Source organism: Symphalangus syndactylus, chromosome 6 (genome assembly GCF_028878055.3).
Source record: "Symphalangus syndactylus isolate Jambi chromosome 6, NHGRI_mSymSyn1-v2.1_pri, whole genome shotgun sequence".
NCBI classification, from domain to species: Eukaryota; Metazoa; Chordata; class Mammalia; order Primates; family Hylobatidae; genus Symphalangus; species Symphalangus syndactylus.
The window spans coordinates 109,969,128-109,976,011 of record NC_072428.2 but is presented as its reverse complement, the minus strand read 5'-3'; positions in this window follow the sequence as shown (position 1 = coordinate 109,976,011).

Sequence of the window (6,884 nt, the reverse complement as noted above, 5' to 3'; positions counted from 1 at the left end):
GTTTGTTATAATCCTATTGTGTCTTTTCCTTTTTGATTCTTTTAGACTTGTTTTTATGTTTCATATATTGTCAGATGATCTTCTTGTTTAACATGTACGATTCTAACAAATAGAATTAGCTAATGTTATAAAATCTGTTGTTAATAATGACTTAAACATAAATTATAGTATTTCACAGCACAAATAATTGGCATTTATCTGTGTTTTCTGAGTGTAAGTTTTGTATTACAAGCAATTCAACATTACATTGGGGGCCTACTGTGTGCCAGGAACTATCCTAGAGAGTTGGAATAGATCAGTGAACAAAATAGAAAAAGATTCTTTTCTCCCCCAAACAAATTCTGAAAACGTTATGAACTGTATTAGAAACTGAACTGAAAAGAGAAACAGGTATTTGCTCCTTTTCACTCCAGTGTTTTTAATACTCTTAGAAAACTTATGGATATTATGAATTCATAGATTAAAATGCAAATCCAGATGAAAATTGTGACCTGCATGCTGGGATTGCAGAGTACCAGGCTGTATTGGGAATTAGAAGCCTGGCAGATGATGGATGGTGACAGCATAGTTTCACTTAATGAAGTGGCTATTGAAGCTTAAAAGGGGAAAGATGACAAAAGGGAACTGAGCACTTTTGTCTGTGGAAGAAGAAAAAGCTTTATATTATACTAAGGAGAACTGAACTCACTACTTCTTTTTGAACTTCATTAATCTTTTCTGTGAAAATCTATCTCATTGTCAAGCAGCTTGATGGCCACTTTGGGAAAATGCTTTGCTTCTTCATAATGGAACCACTGCCTTCATTATCCTGAGGCTCCAGTGATATTCCACCTTCACAGAACTAATAAGAGCAGCAATGCCCAGGAGAAGTCAGTGTGAAGATGCCAGATGGTACCGTTGAGACAACATTTTGCCTCCTGGGGCAATTTTTCTTTATTAATTTGTTACTGAGAACAGCAACACATAGAAGAGCCAAATGATGTTGCTGAGAATTTTTATGCAGAGACAAATATTTATATTTGAGTACAATAAAGAGAAGCTTTTGAAGTTCTAGTGAGTCTTTTCTGTAGCCTGATCTTAAGGTTTAACAGTGCAAACTTTCACTGAAGTCAAAAAGCAAAACAAAATGTCACAACAAAAATATATACCTATGAAAATCCACACTTCTAAAAGCAGACATTTTCCAGTGACATTCCCCAAAGCTTTACACAGTCATTATTTATATCTATTTTTATACAAAGAAAGCAGAAGAAAAACACATGCAAATTACCTGAGACTCCTTCCTTTGGAAAATATTCAAAGTAAACAAATAATGAAACAAACTTTCAAGTAACAAATTATGCTACATCTTCCAATGGAACATAAAGATGCAATTACATAGAACAAAAATAATCCACACATGTTAACCGTGAAAGATGTCCCAATATATTATTATGTGAAAAAATACAGTTACAGAAAAATATGTATTAAATTCTGAATGTATGCATTTGGGTATATTGGGGAGGGGAAAAGAAAATCTCTTTGTTAGCTGACTATTTTAAAAACCATGAACATGCATTACTCATATAATTATCACATTCTTAACTAATACATTTTCATAACTAATAATTCTTTGAATATTACAATATAGACTTATTAGCAGAAAAATCATTTTTCATATAAGAATATCTAAGTAATTAGGAAGTATTTTTAAAATGAATAACTTATTATTAATCATTGCTTTTCTTTTAAAAACCATTGGGCAGACAGCTTTTGTTTTTAATGTGTAGTCAATTAAATCATTTTGGTGCTTAACATAGCTCAGCTGTATCATACTTTGCTTTCACAATGCCTTGATGTTTTGTCTTTGATATGACTGTTTTTTCTTTTAAATCACAGGTACTTATTTTCAGCCTTGTTTTCCTCCATCGGTTCCTGCATCTGTGCAGTGGGTGGAACTGGCTGTATATCAGCTCCAACCCTTTAATGATAGGGATCACAGACTAAAAAAAAATAGCCTAGAATACCGATGGCTGTGTGGAGAAGGCAGAAAATGAGGACAATGTCTGCTGCTGGCCTAATACTTTGCCTTAAAAATGTAGTGTTGTGTTCTTGGGGGTTATTATTCTTCAATCATTCAGAAGAGAATTTAGAAAATTGGAGTTAGCAGTTTTCTTTTATTATCTTTACTTAAGCTTGTACCTAGAATAGGCCAAAATGGAAACACTGCTCACATCTGACTATGAATGTGAACATTCAGAATAAACAAGTAGAATATTACAAATGAGAAAATAAAAGGGGCTTTTAAAAAGTGTTAGCCATATTTTTTTTTTTTCAAACGTTCTTTGAGATATAACTGGCAGCCAGACTAATCCAGGATCCAGTATTTTGGTTAATCACACAAGGGGAACATAAATTATTAACTGCAGAATTTCTATTACACATTTATTCGAATCCAATGTTTCTTCTGCTTTTATGGTTTATTAAATCAGCATAAAACTACAACTTAACCACACTATTAAACACACAGATTCAAATACTTAAACAGATCCAAGATGAGAATTAGACAGAAGTAACTTATAAAGTTTTCCTCTTTCATATCATTTTTTCCTTTACATGTTATTATTAACAATTTTTCTAAATGGAGGTTTCCACTTTCAGCACTGACACGTAAAAATCCTGGAAGTTGTTACCTGTGTCCTTACGACAAGAAAATACTGAACAAATGCAAAATCAATGACTCTTGTTAGATGTGGCAGAGAAAGGAGTTTCCACAGGCAAATGTTGAATGTCACAGCTGAGAACTGTTTACTGAGAACAAAAGCTACTGGAACCATAGAGTAGTAAGTACACTTAAATGGTAATTTTGATAAATTGTTTGAAGCTAAATTGCTGGACTGAGATTGAGAATTTCCTAAGAGGGCATGTGGACATAAGAGTGCCCCAACAATTTCCTGGGTTTTGCTTCCAAGAATCCAACCACATTCTAGTGGTAAAAATCCAAGAAATATCACTTTGTGGCTTGGGCAGGAGCAGAAGAAGAGTAATCATTGTGGAAATGTCTTGGTCATTCTCCATAACAAAGGACTATTTTCCAGGGGGAAAGACTTGAACAAAGCTTTGTTCCAAAGCAGTGGGGGACGGGCATTCCTTTCACTCCTGCCCACTCCAGGTTTTCTGTTCTTTCTGAGGAAGTAGGGAACTATATAAGAATTAACACATGTAAATCTCATAGAAGAGAAACAAAAGTCAATAAAAAACTGAGAAACCTTCAACATTAATATCAACTGACAGAGCTGCACCAAGACTTAGCTACTTCCTCTTGTCATAACTGCTTCACCCTACCCAGCAAGTGCCTTCACATTCCCTGTATTATTCAGGGTTCTGCAGAGATACAGAGCCAATAAGATATATGTTTCATGCGTGTCTGTGTGAAGAGACCACCAAACAGGCTTTGTGTGAGCAACAAGGCTGTTTATTTCACCTAGGTGCAGGCGGGCTGAGTCCGAAGAGTCAGCGCAGGGAGATAGGGGTGGAGCCGTTTTATAGGATTTTGGGTAGGTAAAGGAAAATTACAGTCAAAGGGGGTTGTTCACTGGCAGGCAGGAGTGGGGGTCACAAGGTGCTCAGTGGGGGAGATTTTTGAGCCAGGATGAGCCAGGAAAAGGAATTTTACAAGGTAATGTCATCACTTAAGGCAAGGACTGGCCATTTTCACTTCTTTTGTGGTGGAATGTCATCAGTTAAGGCAGGAACAGGCCATTTTCACTTCCTTTTTGATTCTTCAGTTACTTCAGGCCATCTGGGCGTATACATGCAGGTCACAGGGCATGCGATGGCTTAGCTTGGGCTCAGAGGCCTGACATTCCTGTCTTCTTACATTAATAAGAAAAATAACATAAAGTAGTATTGAAGTGTTGAGGCAGTGAAGAAAAAAAATTTTTTGCGGGGGATGGTATGGAGAGATAATGGGTGATGTTTCTCAGGGCTGCTTCGAGCGGGATTAGGGGTGGCGTGGGAATTTAGAGTGAGAGAGATTAAGCGGAAGGAAGATTTTGTGGTAAGGGGTGATATTGTGGGGTTGTTAGAAGAAACATTTGTCGTATAGAATTATTGGTGATGGCCTGAATACGGTTTTGTGTGAATTGAAAAACTAAACGGAATAAAAGGAGAAAAACAGGTATTAAAGGACTAAGAATTGGGAGGACCTAGGACATCTGATAAGAGAGTGCCTAAGGAGGTTCAGCATAGTCCTGCCAGCAAAGATTATTTATTTACTTTAAGAGTTAAGAGTGGCAGTTTGGGGATAGCACCAGGTGATATCAGCTGTGCTGTCTTGGAGAAACAGTGTAAACCGGCAGCGTAAACAAGAGCAGGGCATGTATGAGTAGTTGAGAACGGTGAATAGGAGTATGACTAGACAGAAGGTAGTAGGGATGACAAGTTTTTTGGGGCACAGTCTAAGTTGGTCTGGTGTCTGGGATGAGACTGGGGCCTAATAAAAAGGAGCGTCTATACAAGAGCTTAAATGGGCTGTACCTTGTAGCATTCTGAGGACAGGTCTGAATTCCAAGAGGGGAAAGCGGTAAAAGTATTTTCTAGTCTTTTTAAGTTGGTGGCTGAGCTTGGCCAGGTGTGTTTTTAAAAGGCTTTTAGTCCATTCTACCTTTCCTGAAGACTGAGGACTGTAAGGGACATAAAGGTTTCACTGAATACTAAGAGCCTGAAAAACTGCTTAGCTGATTTGACTAATAAAGGCCAGTCTGCTATCAGACTGTATAGAGGTGGGAAGGCTAAACCAAGGAATTACGTCTGACAGAAGGGAAGAAATGACCGTGGTGGCCTTCTTAGACCTTGTAGGAAAGGCTTCTACTTATCCAGTGAAAGTGTCTACCTAGACCAAGAGGTATTTTAGTTTCCTGACTCAGGGCATGTTGAGTAAAGTCAATTTGCTAGTCCTGGGTGGGGGCAAATCTCTGAGCTTGATGTGTAGGGAAGGGAGGGGGCCTGAATACTCCTTGAGAAGTAGTAGAATAGCAGATGGAACACGGAGAAGTTATTTCCTTGAGGATAGATTCCTACGATGGAAAGGAAATGAGAGGTTCTAAGAGGCAGGCCAGTGGCTTGTAGTATAGCATAGCCTGCCTTTGCTGGTGTGTGGCGATTAGGCCTCATGGAACTGCCATCAATAAACTAAGTGTGATCAGGGTGAGGAACAGGAAAGAAGGAAATACAGGGAAATGGGGTGAATGTTAGGTGGATCAGAGAGCTAGTCATGGAGGTCAGGTGTGGTATCATGAATAATGTGGGAGGCTGGATTGAAGTCTGGGTCAGGAACAATGGTGATTGTGGGAGACTTAACAAAGAGTGAGTACAGCTGAAGTAGCTGGGGAGCAGAAAGTATATGTGTCAGGTGAGAGGAAATAGATTTTGGAAGTTATGAGAACTGTAGAGAGTGAGTTGAGCATAGTTTGTGATTTTAAGGGCCTTTAAAAGTATTAGGGCGGTGGCGGCCGCCGCACGCAGACTTGAGGGCTAGCAAAACAGTAAGGTCTGGTTGTCTGGATAAAAAGGCTACAGGGCGTGTTCCTGGTTCTTGTGTAAGAATTCTGACTGCACAGCTCTGCACTTTGGCTCAGGTAGTGAAAAAGGATCAGTCAGGGAGAGCTAGGCTGGGGGCAGTCTCTAAAGCTGTCTCTAAGGAATGGAAAGAGGAGTGGGGAAAGGATTTAGGATCTATGGGGTCAGCTAGGTTTCCTTTTGTGAGTTTATATAATGGTTTTGTTAGGATGGCAAAACCAGGTATCTAAAGTCTAAAGAATCTAACCTTGCCTAGGAAGGAAAGGAGTTGTTGTTTTGTAGAAGGTGCTGGGGTTTGAGAGATCAGTGGGACACGATTGGCAGGGAGAGCAAGTGTGTTTTTATGAGAATTATGCCGAGATAGGTAACAGATGAGGAAGAAATTTGGGCTTGACTAAAGTAACGGGGGCTGTCTGTGAAGCCTTGCAGCAGTACAGCCCGGGTAATTTGCTGAGCCTGATGGGTGTCATGGTCTGTCCAAGTGAAAGTGAAGAGAGGCTGGGATGAAGAGCGCAAGGGAATAGTAAAGAAAGCATGTTTGAGATCTAGAACAGAATAATGGATTGTGGAGGGAGGTATTGAGGATAGGAGAGTATATGGGTTTGGCACCATGGGGTGGATAGGCAAAACAATTTGGTTGATAAGGCACAGATCCTGAACTAACCTGTAAGCCTTGTCTGGTTTTAGGACAGGTGAAATGGGGGAATTGTAAGGGGAGTTTATAGGCTTTAAAAGGCCATGATGTAGCAGGTGAGTGATAACAGGCTTTAATCCTTTTAAAGCATGCTGTGGGATGGGATATTGGCATTGAGTGGGGTAAGGGTGATTAGATTTTAATGAGATGGTAAGGGGTGCATGATCAGTCACCAAGGAGGGAGTAGAGATATCCTATACTTGTGGGCTAAGGTGGGGAGTACAAGGGGAGGATGTGAAGGAGGCTTTGAACTGGGGGAAAAGGTGGCAATGAGGTGTGGCTCTAGCCCAGGAATAGTCAGGGAAGCAGATAATTTCGTTAAAGTGTCTCGGCCTAATAAGGGAACTGGGCAGGTGGGGATAACTAAAAAGGAATGCTTAAAAGAGTATTGTCTGAGTTGGCACCAGAGTTGGGGAGTTTTAAGAGGTTTACAAGCCTGGCCGCCAGTACCTACAACAGTTATGGAGGCAAGGGAAACAGGCCTTTGAAAATAAGGTAAGGTGGAGTGGGTAGCCTCTGTATTGATTAAGGAGGGGACAGACTTACTTTCCACTGTGAGAATTACCTAGAGCTTCTGTGATGGTCCTGTAGGCTTCTGAGGTGATCAGGGAGTGTCAGTCTTCAGCTGCTA